This window comes from Psammomys obesus, unplaced genomic scaffold (assembly GCF_907164565.1).
Source record: "Psammomys obesus unplaced genomic scaffold, mPsaObe1.curated_primary_1811, whole genome shotgun sequence".
Lineage (NCBI taxonomy): Eukaryota > Metazoa > Chordata > Mammalia > Rodentia > Muridae > Psammomys > Psammomys obesus.
The window spans coordinates 3,779,743-3,792,279 of NW_026586662.1; positions in this window are offsets into that span (position 1 = coordinate 3,779,743).

Sequence of the window (12,537 nt, forward strand, 5' to 3'; positions counted from 1 at the left end):
GAGGGTGTGCCCTGGGCAATCATTTCAGATCTTCCCTCGAACCACAGAATGTAAGCATCATATAAGAACTGTCAAGCACAAAGCTCTGTCTCACTCAGCAGCAAACACAGTGAAATCAGGTGCCTACTCAGAGGGAGTTTGGCTCAGGTAATTAAAAAACATGCTAAACAACAACATCAGATTTTATTTTATTTATTTATTTATTTATTTATTTATTTATTTATTTATTTATTTATTTTTTTGGTTTTGTAACAAAGACAAGCGCTCATTGCTGGAGACCAGTATTAGGATGATGTGAGCCTGGTGCTCTTCCAGAAAATGTGAAGTTGGAGAAGCTGGCTTGAGTGGTAAACTCAGCCAGAAGGAAGCTGGCAAAAGAAAATAAGAGAGATAACAAAAAGGAAAAACAGAGAGAGAGAGAGAGAGAGGTGTTGATACCATAAGAACATCTAGATCCATCCTTACCCTAAACCTTTGAGGCCTATCGGTTGGCTTGTTGGAGTTTGTTTAAGCCAGTTGGAACCAAAAGAATAAAATAAGGATGGTAAAGATAAACCGTTATCAATAGTGAAACACTATTGACACTTTAAATAAGGAACTGATCATTTTAGATTCATTGGAATATTGCACAAAAATGTTACTATGTTTAACACTTCTGAATTACAAACTTAAAAGGTTTAATATAGCATTTTTCTCTTATATGCAATTGAGCACAATTTTTTACTTTTAATTTTTAGAAGATGGAAGAGACTGTTGATATTGGCCAACCAAGAGGAAACTTTGGTGAACATTCTTCTCGCTTTTAAGTTCAATCGTTCTTTTTCCAGTTCTTCTGTTTGGAGAATTTCCCATAATCTGAGATCATGCGAGAAACTCATTTTTCCAGCATCTCTCACAGTTGGAGTAAAAGCATGTATATGACTTTACTCTGACACACAAATGAACTCTGCAAATCTTCACTCTGGGTCAGGAAACATGTCTCTTCTTGGATTTGTTCGATTAAGGGTGAGGGGGGTGGGTGTTGCCTTGGAATCACTAAAAGAGCAGTGAGGCGTTGCAGTATGACAGCGGCCCCCTTCTGCACAGGGTCCATACCTGTTTCTCTGACTCCCTAAGACTTTCATATATAACATTTAATACAATTTTCCAAGATTTATCTCTTTAAATTTCTGTAAGGATATAGTTCTTATCTTTATTGATGGTTTCTCCTGTAGAAGATAGTCATTTTTCTTGTTAATGGTGACTTCCTATAAGCCAAAAGAGTATCTGACTGAATAGCTATTCAATAAACATATTAAATGTAAAATGTGTGTGCACACACATACACACAGCACATGTTCGTGAGTACCTGTGAAAGCAAGAAGACAGCATCAAAGTCACCGGAGCTAGAGTTACAGGTGGTTGTGGGCTGCCCAACCTGGGTGCTAAGAACTGAACTCTGACCCTGTGGAAGAACATCAAGCACTCTTAAACACTGAGAAAGTTCCTTTGCCTCCAAACAATTTTTTTTTTTTTTTAGATAGAATTAAGTTTAGGAGAATGAAAGTCGCTCTGGAAGGTAATAAAATATGCTGGAAGACTGCGTATGGGTTTTGGGCTCCCTAGCCATGCAAGGTTAAAAATGTTTTGTTTGTTTTCCACAAAGGTGTTCCACAGATCTCAGAGTCAGGCCAAAGAATGGCCAGTCACAGTGCGATTCAACATGGAGGAGGAGCTCTTGCCGCCAGCTATCCCTAACACAGGGTGTCTGTAGAGACAAAATTTTCGCTATCATGCCTTCATAGTTAGTTTCTTAACCACAAAAGCACTTGTCCATACTGTTTGGGTAAGTCTGTTATTCCAGTCTTGTTAACTAATGGTCCCAAAGACAACCAGAGGAAAGAAAGCACTTTATGGTTAAGCCTTGCCTGGGAGTGTCTCCTTGAAGTGTCTCCCATTGCAAATTAGGAAATGACTTTTTTTTTTTTTTTTTTTGCAGAGTTCTTAGGTTTTCTTTCTTCTTTTAAACTCTAGTTTACTTTTAAGTCAATTATACTTGGTCAAAAGCAAAATACTATTAGGTTGAATAGTCACTTTGCTTCTCTACAAATTAATCTGTTGTCTCCCACCCAATGTTTTTTCTCTTGCTTGTTGAGATAAGATTGGTAAATCAGGGAACCCAGGAAGAAAAACAACAGTAGGCTCATTTTAAAAGGTATTTAGTAGGGTCTGAGTCTCTTGTCTATGTGGGCATGTCCCATTCCATCACATCACATCGCCCGCACACTTCATCAACTTTCTTTGCTAAGTGCCTGGACTCAAACTTCACAAACCATGAAAGGTAAGCTCAATTGATATTACAGTGTAATTTGAAGTTCAGTTAGACCAACTAGCTATAGAGTCATCTAGCTTTATGCTTACATTTATAATAATAGTTTACAAAATCCTGAAGTCTCTTGAATAAATATTTCTGTAAAGTACTGCTTTCAGTTATCAAGATAAATACCCAAGTATTACCTATGTGCCCTTAGGCAGACAGCTCTACCTGAAACATCTGTGTTCATTTTGCTAATTCTTGTGGGAACTTAAACTCGAAACAACAGAAATTTTGTGCTCTCTTTCTTTCTTATTTTTCTATCTTTCTTCTTCCTTTCTTTCCTTCTATCTATCTCAAAAAAGAAAGAGTTTCTCTGTGTAGCCCTGGCTGTCCAAGAAGTCACTTTGTAGACTAGGCTGTCCTGAAACTCATAGAGACCCACTTGCCTCTGCCACTCTAGTGCTGGTGTTAAAGACATGTGCCACCAGCTCCTGGCTCTGCTGCTCTTTTTCAAGAAAACATTCCTTCATGACTCTTCACAGTCCTTTGGAACTCTGAATTTCTTCCAAATGGCTCCTATAGTACACCTATTAGAATACCTAATGCATGACATTTTAATTGCTAGTTCTTATCATAAAAGCATGAGTTCATTGAAGCACCAACTAAGGCCTAATATACCATGAGCTGACAAATCATTGCTGCATGAGTACATTAGCACAAAAAAATATTTATGTGGGAATACAGTAATGGATGAAGTTGTTACTTCTGGTATGGTCCATATTGCAATATTCACTCATGGCCCGCTTTCTTTGTGTGAATGAAAATGCCTAGAAAAAAAAAGAGTACATCAATATTAAAGAGTCTACAAAGCTCATTAATTTTCTTGAGCTTTGTGTCTGTTGATCCTTGGAATGCTTCAGATTCAGAGGCAAACTTTGTTGAACCATCTGTAGCCCATTAAGAGCCAGTCACTGCCCACCGCCATGTTTATTTAATCAACATCCCTGTCACTATCATGTGGAAACTTTTGGGATGCAATAACTTAGCAGACCATTAGCTTTAACCAACCACAAAATCTAAAAATGTCATCAGATGACATCTGAAATCTATGGCAGACATTCCCCAACTTTGCTGTAACCCACTTTCTTCCTAACTCCATCCATCTATTTGAAAAGTGACTTGATGTGTGAATCTTTTGTTCTGTAACTATAAAAAAGATTTCAAAATATTTCCATATTGCAACATGTTATTTAAACCATCAAGTTAAATTGATATTTCTGGGCCACACAGTTAACTATAATAAAAATGTTTCTTATTCTAATCAAGATAAGAATGTTCTATTTATTATTTAAACAAAATCACTTTATTCTAATTAATTCACAAAATAAACATTACACAACTGCTTTAAGGAAGCCGCTCAAACACTGCCAAAGTCCCAAACACTATAACCTTCAGTGAACATCGATATAGTTAGAATCTCCTCTCCACAGGACATGCGTAGGAAGATAATCCCCTTCTTCCTGAAGTATGTCTCTCTCACTGTAAGTTTGAAGAAAATGTTATTATTGTTCCTTCAAAAGAAGTTATAATCCAGAGATTCTCAACCATCTTAATGCTGTGTCCCTTTAACACAATTCTTGAAGCAGGTGCTTCAAGAACGTACATGCAGCCAAAGCATGGCTAGTGTGAGAGAGACAGCTCAAAAAGGAGGTGTTCTCCTGCAGGTCCTTTAAAAAGGGACAGTCTCTGTTCAGAGTCACACGGAGTGTAGCTTCCAAGCCTGTTAGAGGCCGTGTTGTAGAAAGAGAAGGGTACTAGGAAAAAAGAGAGTGGAGGGTTGATGAGAGCTTCTTCCCTGCTCACACTAGCTGATACCAGGGAAAGGGGCCTTGGGTTTACTCTCTCAGTTACTCAATTAGGGAAGCCAAATTTATTTGTAGGTAATTTGAATCGCTTCCACTTCCAGACATTTTTAGTTGCTAAATGGCTCACCTTTCCATCTTCATTTCAGTCCCACTTGAGCTTCCTCTTGATTTATTGTTTCATCACCTGCTTCAGACACCTCACTGGCACATAGTGGGAAGAGCGTGTGTTTAAATCCAAATCAAGAGCCCTCTTAATTTAGGTGATATATTTTATAATCTGCACTTGAGCAAATTGTTTTTACAACTCTGACCCACGTCTTCTCAATGGTATTTATTTTAGAAGTTCATGGATGAATGAGATGAATATATTTAACCGACCAATTGTCTTGTCCAGGAGGGCCATACAATAAAATTCAGTTTCTTGCAGTAATTCATGATAACGTGAGCTGCCTCGCAGGAGGAGGTGTCGCGTATTCTGAGATCTCAAGTTCCTCAAGAATCAATGCTCTTTTTTTTTCTTTAATTTTTTTATTTTAATTTTTATTAATTACACTTTATTCACTTTGTATCTCCCCCATAAACCCCTCCCTCCTCCCTTCCTAATCACACCTTCCCTCCCTCTTCTCCACACACACCCCTCCCCAAGTCCACTGATAGGAGAGGTCCTCTCCTTCCTTCTGATCCTAGTCTATCAGATCTCATCAGGAGTGGCTACATTGTCATCCTCTGTGGCCTGGTAAGGCTGCTCCCCATTCAGGGGGATGTGATCAAAGAGCAGGCCAATCAGATTATGTCAGAGGCAGTCCCTCTTCCCATTACTATGGAACCCTCTTGGACACTGAACTGCCATGGGCTACATCTTCATACAAATATCTAAAGTATTGTGATTATATTTTTTCCCATCACCCTCAGGGGTCTCCCTTTTTCCCCTCTGAATCCCAACTCTCCCCCATTTAGTAGCTATATTATCAGAAAAAAATAATATCCCTCTTCCAAAAAGCACTAATAGTCTAAAGACAGGGGGATTGACACCCCTTAGAAAGGCAGAGCTACATGGCTCCTCCCATGAGGCAGCTACACTCTTTATTATGCCTCTCCCGCCTCACACATTAGAGCTCTCTAGTGTCATTGTCACTTAGAAGACTCTTCCTGATGTATCATTCTCCCCTTTATTTATTCTCCTTTCCTGCCACTCAAATCTTCATGCCAAAGTGCACCCAAACCCGCACACACGCACACACACACACTCATACACATCTATATGTATATATCACATATATATAAAGCATATACGCTATATAAATCAGCTCTAGAGACATAATATAAGAGATGCATTTTTTTTTTACTCTAAGGATTGTGTGTGTGTGTGTGTGTGTGTGTGTGTGTGTGTGTGTGTGTATTTTCATGAAGGAGTTGGCATTTGGTGTTTTTCTCTACTGCCATACACCCTTTTATTATTATTTATTATGTATTTATTTATTTTGAGGCAGAGTCTCTCAGTAAACCTGGATTTCATTGATTCATATACACCAATTGGCCGTTAATCCTTTGGGATCCTGCTGTCACTGTTACCCAAAACTGAATTACAGCATTGAGGTATCTGCGCTAGGATGTTAATGCTAGCACAAAAAGCCCTTTGCTCAGAGAAAGAAACAGAGACAGAATTGGAGAAAGAAAATATGACTACCTTAAGGTAATCCTGGAAGAGGAACCTATAAAAATACAGCTGAGTCATAGAGTAATCATTAAGAAATGAGATATAAGGAATGCTGCTCAAAGACAGTGCTCAAGCAAGTGGTAGGAACTGACAGACTGTGAATATGTTTTCTATTGTAAACTAGGTTGTGCTGGTAGATCCAGTAGAAAACGAAACAAAGCAAAGCAGACTCCAGACAGCTGCCAGCTTTGGAGAAGGGCACCTGAAAAGAGAAAAGGTGCTACAACATGGATCTTGTTTCCAACCTTTGAAGTCTGTGACTAGAAATACATGTGTGAAGATTGTCCAGATGATGCTACAAAATGTATGCTATTAATAATAGAAGTAGCTGTTTTACTGTTATAATTTTCCCACTTCAATAGTGAAAGCTATATATATATAATAGACTACTAAAAATTAAATAAAACATTTGATACTCAAACCTAGATTCTGTTATTGCAAAAAACAAATGGATCATGATCACTCTAGTTTTCTATCTTTTAAGATCTTTTAAGTAACTCCAGATTGAGGTAGATAGATCCCGGATTATACAGCTCTCCTCATCCATACCAAATTTCTGTGCTAGCCCTTGTCAAGCCCAGTCTCACAGGACCAATTTCAAAAGGAGTCTGATGTTGCATGAACAGATCTTGAAGACCTATCATGTGGCATCAGGACACCATCATCAGGGTTTTGCAATACACTGAGAGCTGATCTCACTGCAGGCACTGTGAGATGTCTGTGCTCCTCCCTCAGTCTTATTCATATTCATCCAATTATCAGGAAATGTTTCCATGTTGCTTTAGTCTCCAAGTGGAAGAGAGGAAAAATAATTCCAAATTTGTGTGAATGAGCAATAGAAAAAGTATTTATTAACTGAGATTAGCAAGGCATCCTCTTATGTCCTCTAGGGTCTACAGATCCACAAATCTGAAGATGTTTGATCCCTGTAGCTAAACTCTTGCACATCTCTATATTACTTACATACTACCTAACACAATACAAATGCTATGCAAATCTTTATTATACTGCACTATTTAAGAAATAATAACAGACAGTATGTATGTTCCATACCAGATCTCATACCATCCTTTAACATTTCAGTTCACAATTGGCTAATCCAATAGATGTGTAAGGACAGGTGTAGAAATCTTAGACTTTACCTTGAAAGTTATCGAAATACATGAAGAAAAAAAAATCCTTTATGACTAAATGTGTTAACCAAGGAAAGAAATACAAGTTGAGACATTGGCCCCTGAGGACTAGCCATAAAAAGAAGTCAAGCTGATAAAATACCAGCAAAATAAGAACAGAACAATAGGGTGGTGGAAAATGTCAAAATGAGGTGTGTCTTTATCATTGACAACAATGCCACAGCATCAACATCAATCAAAGGATAATAATCACCAGGAGGAATTAACTATCATAATCTACACAGCAGTTGAATGAAACAGATAACAGAAAAGTCAAAATGTAAACCTGTGCTTGCATAATGGAGCTTCTTCACTCTTCCAAGAAGGAATCGAAACATTGGGGAGGGATCAGTAAGACAACTGGACTGATGTTAGGAACACATCCTTCATACATTTTTAGTCACTTACAGTACTCTATACCCAAAACACCATAATTAATCACTGCATGAACTTTAGAGGTGTTTAGCTATGTGTGCTCTCTCCCTGGCAGTACTCCATGTTATGTATACAAGCTGAGGGGAGGAAACACCCTTGTTCTTACTCCAAACCGCCAAATCTGGGTGCCATGTGTGATAATGCTGCCTTTTGAAAGCATACTAACACGAAAAAAGAAAAAGGAGAACAGATTGATGTCCTAGCAGAGGAGTCATTGTTGAGACCTTGCCCAAATCAATAGCCTATGGAAACCTCCTTTTCTGAGGAGGTTTCACTGAGATGTTCCCTCTAAAATGTTGTCTGTATTTGTGTATAATCTAAAAATTCCATGCATTAGAAAAAAATATGTCTTATATTAAAATTATTTTCTCAAGTCCAATTGTAAAATGTATCTTAAGTCATAATTTCTTCACAGCTTCATATAAGAACATGAACCCAAAGCACACAGTTATATAAAATACGATTTTAAAGCTGCCATATATAAAGGTACAATATTGTCTTTGTAAGGCATTGTGAAAATATGTCCTTTTTTGAATATAATGTTAAGGAAAGAACTGATACTTTATATTTTTTCAAAATCTCTTCTGTTTTAACTTAATTAGGCAAGCAATGTCTGTTAATGCCATCATCATTTTGTTATCATTAAAACTCCCATAACAAAATAAATAATTTGTAACTAGTACTTCCAATCACTAAGATATTGTCATAGTATTTAATAATACTTGGTGAGTTTGCTTCTATTCATATAATTGTGTTTATGAAAATTCAGTAAATACACCAGAGAGAATGCACATTATCATCATAGCTATTTCATTATAAGTAAACCACATGTTTAAATGTAGCTTATTAAAAACAGACTCTGCTTGTCGTGGATAATGTAAATCTCTGTAATTTAGCCCGGAAATAAAATTTTTGAGACAAGCCTCCAAATGATGGCAACTATTATGGGGTCTCTAAAGACTGATCCAGTAACTAGAACTCATTTTTTTTCATTAACTTCATACTATTAGAATAATAGTATAATTTCTCTTATAACTATTGTTATTCACAAAAGAATTAAAGGAATTCCTGCAGTTAGCCAATCCCTTATGTCAAATAACAATGAAGTAATGCCTTAAAAGATGTAGTAGGATGATTTGGGTGTCCTGAGTTATCATGGGCTGGTCCAGGAAGGTTCTTCATCGATAAGCTTCATCTTCGATGCTGGAGTCATCTTTCTGCAGCGATGATGGCAAGTACCCTGCTCCGCACCAGACCGCCTTCATTCACCCATATGAAGAATTTTTTTTTAATTCGTTCTCTTTGCCAATACGCTGTCTATTTTAAGAGTTTCTAAGTATGTCTTTTAAGTGTTCCTTCACAACTTTCTCACACTTTACCGAGTGACTCATGGACACAACAGCAGTTCCCACAGGGAAGGATCATAAGGTGGCGAGAAGAGGTAAGGAAACTAGATGCTGACAGCATGCCCAGGAGCTGTGCCAAAGTGCTCTGCTGAAATCAAACAGTGTGCCTGGTGATACACCGACATGAGCTTGATAGGAACAGATTATACTCTAAAAACACGCAATAATAAACCATGTGGATAAAAGAGAAAAATGTTTGAAATCAACAACCAGACACCATCTACCAGATGGTGCCATAGAAAGTGCATATTAGCAAAAGAGCCACATTTCTTGTTCCATTACCATAGCCATCAGGAAGCCTCTCTCCAACAACAATAAAATGTTGACAGAAAATGAAAGGCATAGAAGAATGTTCTCCCTTCTTTCTGTATAACTAAGAAACAGTGACATTCGCAGGGAGGGGGTGTGTACCAGAAGAAACAAAAAGAATGCAGTAGTATTACCTGGAATTCCTGCTACATTTTTAGAATAAAGTGAAGGAATGCCAAAATTATGATACATGGAAGAGTGATCCTTCGGCTTTATTAAAATTAATTTTTTCCTGTGGAAGAGCAAATGAATAAAAAGACTCCACACATATGTGATTAGTATTAATTGAGGTGATACAGATTTGTAAGCAAAAAAACAAAAGTCATGCCTCTCTCTCCTATGCAGCTCTTAACTTTTAATGTCTCTGAGCATGTCTAAGAGAGTGTGAAAGAGAGTGTAGCTTATGAAACAACAATGACAATGACAACAGGAGTGTATCGTGGAGGAACAGGTAGTGCCTAGCGGAGGAGGATAAATGCTGACTGTTAATAGAATGGCAGACAGGAATGAAAGGCCAAGGGGGAGAACAGAAAATGAAGAATTAACAAATACAAACGGTTGCTTGAAAATTATTATAAAGAAACCTATTACTTTGTGTACTAATGCAAAATAAATAATAATAATAATAATATAGTATACCAAATGTTCAAATAAATCTTAAAATTGGACTCTAAGAAAACATCCTTCTAAAAATAAATAAGAGATCCTTTTACTAAGAAACACTACCAATTACCTAAATCAAGATGCTTACGTTGCATTGCCAAAATGCAAATAGAAATAACCAAGACAATATATCAATGTCAAAAATTAATACCTTTATGATAATGTTCTCTGCAGGGGAAAAATCTTAAATGTACAGGACTATAGTTTCAACATATCAGTAATCACCATCACCAAGAAGCCCAAAGGGGGTGTGAATAAATGCCAGAATGAAGACACAAGAACATGGACAGTTGAATGAAATAGTAAAAAGGTATTAAAATAGAATTTAATATAGTGAGAGAATCTTGGAAGAAAAGCCAAAATAAAATGAATCTCAACATGAAAAATTCAGCAGTTTAATTGTTAAATAACTCAGAGGAAAGACTCATGAACAGATAAGATCATAGGAAAGAGGGAATATCAGTTCTCAAAGACAAGGTATAACACTTGAATTGCTCAGTTAAAGAAAATATAAAATCTAAAATAACCCAAAGATGAGACATACAGGAACTCTGTGACTCTATTTAAAAAAAAAAAACTAAACCTATGAAATATAGGTATAGAGAAATGAGAATAGGCCAACGTATAAGTTACCAAAGCTATTTTCAACCAAATCACAGAAGAAAATGTCCCCAAACTAAGAAAATCACGCTTATCAGGGTCCACACCGTATACAGAATAGGAAACAGAAAAGGAAGTTCCCATCTTATATACTGATCAAACATTAATTTGAGACACTATTAACTTAGTCTCCCTCATACAAGCATTACAGATAGGCACCATCCTGTCCATTGACTTTGCTGTTTGAAGACATTTGCACCACATGACTTTTATGAAGCCATGTATGACTAAAACAGACAACTACATTTCTCCATTCTCCCTGTGGTTTACCTCCGAGGAGCAGTGGTGAATGAAAATCTTTACAGCTGCCATAAATTTGGTCAGTGTGTTTGTTTGTGCATTTGATTGGAAAGAAAGATGATTGAAGAATTGATAACACATATATTGGAAGAAGATGTAAGTGATGGCCATTCTCAGTGGTCAACTTGCCCCTATCTGAAATGAACAAATCCTGGCAGCCTTCAGATCAAGATGGAGAACTCTGGGCTCCTCCAGCACCATGTTTGCTGCAAGCTGCCATGCTTCCTGCTTTGATGATAATGAACTAAACCTCTGAAACTGTAAGCCAACCCAATTAAATGTTTTCCTTTATACAAGTGGCCCTGGTCTTGGTGTCTTAGAGATTTATTGTTGTGAAGAGGCACCACGACCAAGGCAACTCTTACAAATCACAGCATCTAACTGGGATTGGATTACAGTGGCAGAGGTTCAGTCCGTTATCATCCTGGCGGGAAGCATAGCATTGTGCAGGCAGACATGGTGCTGGAGGAGCTGAGTTCTACATCTTTATCCAAAGGCAGCCAGGAGGAGGCTGTCTTCTGTAGGTAACCAGGAGATTCTGATTCCACGCTGGGCAGAGCCTGGGCATAGGCGACCTCAAAGCCCACCCCCTCCAACAAGGCCAAACCTACTCCAACAAGACTATTCCTCCTAATACTGACATTACCTGTAGGACATGCCTTCAAATGCATTCTATGTGGCTCAAACCTATGCAAACCACCACAGTGATCTTCTTCCTCGGGTGATTATATACAGACTTGTCCAGTTTGCGGACTGTGGCCTGTAGGCTGCCTGTGTACCAGGATAAGCATGAATGCAACCTAACAACTTTATATCACAATGTCAATAGGTCAGACACCTCTAATCTAAAACTGGCTCACCTTTGTTTTATCTCTTCTGATTGACATTGCGATGGGTGCAAGAATAAATTGCTCACCTCTTTTTAGCATTTTCTTCAAAAGTTTGTGCATCGATACTACTGCTACTAAATTTGTTTTATCCAACAGGAAAAGTTATCCAAACACACTTTGCCTCACTCTACTTATCATGAAGGCAAAGGCAGGACTCAACTAAGTTTCATATGCTGAGCCTCAATAAACTGTTCATAATCTGTTCTAAACACCTAAGAGTTAAAAAAGCAAATACTCAATATTTTAGTTTAATAGATACTCACAAAGCTGTTGTGACTGAGTAGGGACCATGGCTGGTGGGCTTTCAGCCAGCTGCACTGCGGTTAGGCTGTGTTTATCCCACTTCATATAAGGGAGTAATACGAACACCAAACCAGAAAACACGTACAGTTTCTGCCAATCAAAACAAATAGTCAAAAAGGAACCAGCACAAGTACAAATAAGGAAGAAGAGATTAATTATTTAGCTGTGCTCTGAAGTCCAGGTCAGCTTAGGAGCAGCCGTGTGATAACCCAGGGGTAAGGTTCACAGAAAGCTATTGGCATGTCAAGACCTCGGGTCTTGTAAGTGCCAATCATTGTATGTGCGCACACAGCTCCTTAGGAACAAGACCAGAAAACAAGAAATAGTTGTTCTTTACACCAGAAGAATGCTATCTAACACATAGGACTTGGAGGAAAGGAGAAAAAAAAAAGACTCTTGAGATTATCAGAGATGCAAAGATCAGAAACAGCATGAATACCAGGACCTGCCTGTTCCCAGCGCGGTCTTCTCATCTGCTGATGCTGGTCTCAGAAGAAAATTCAGAAAGACAACCTCAACCC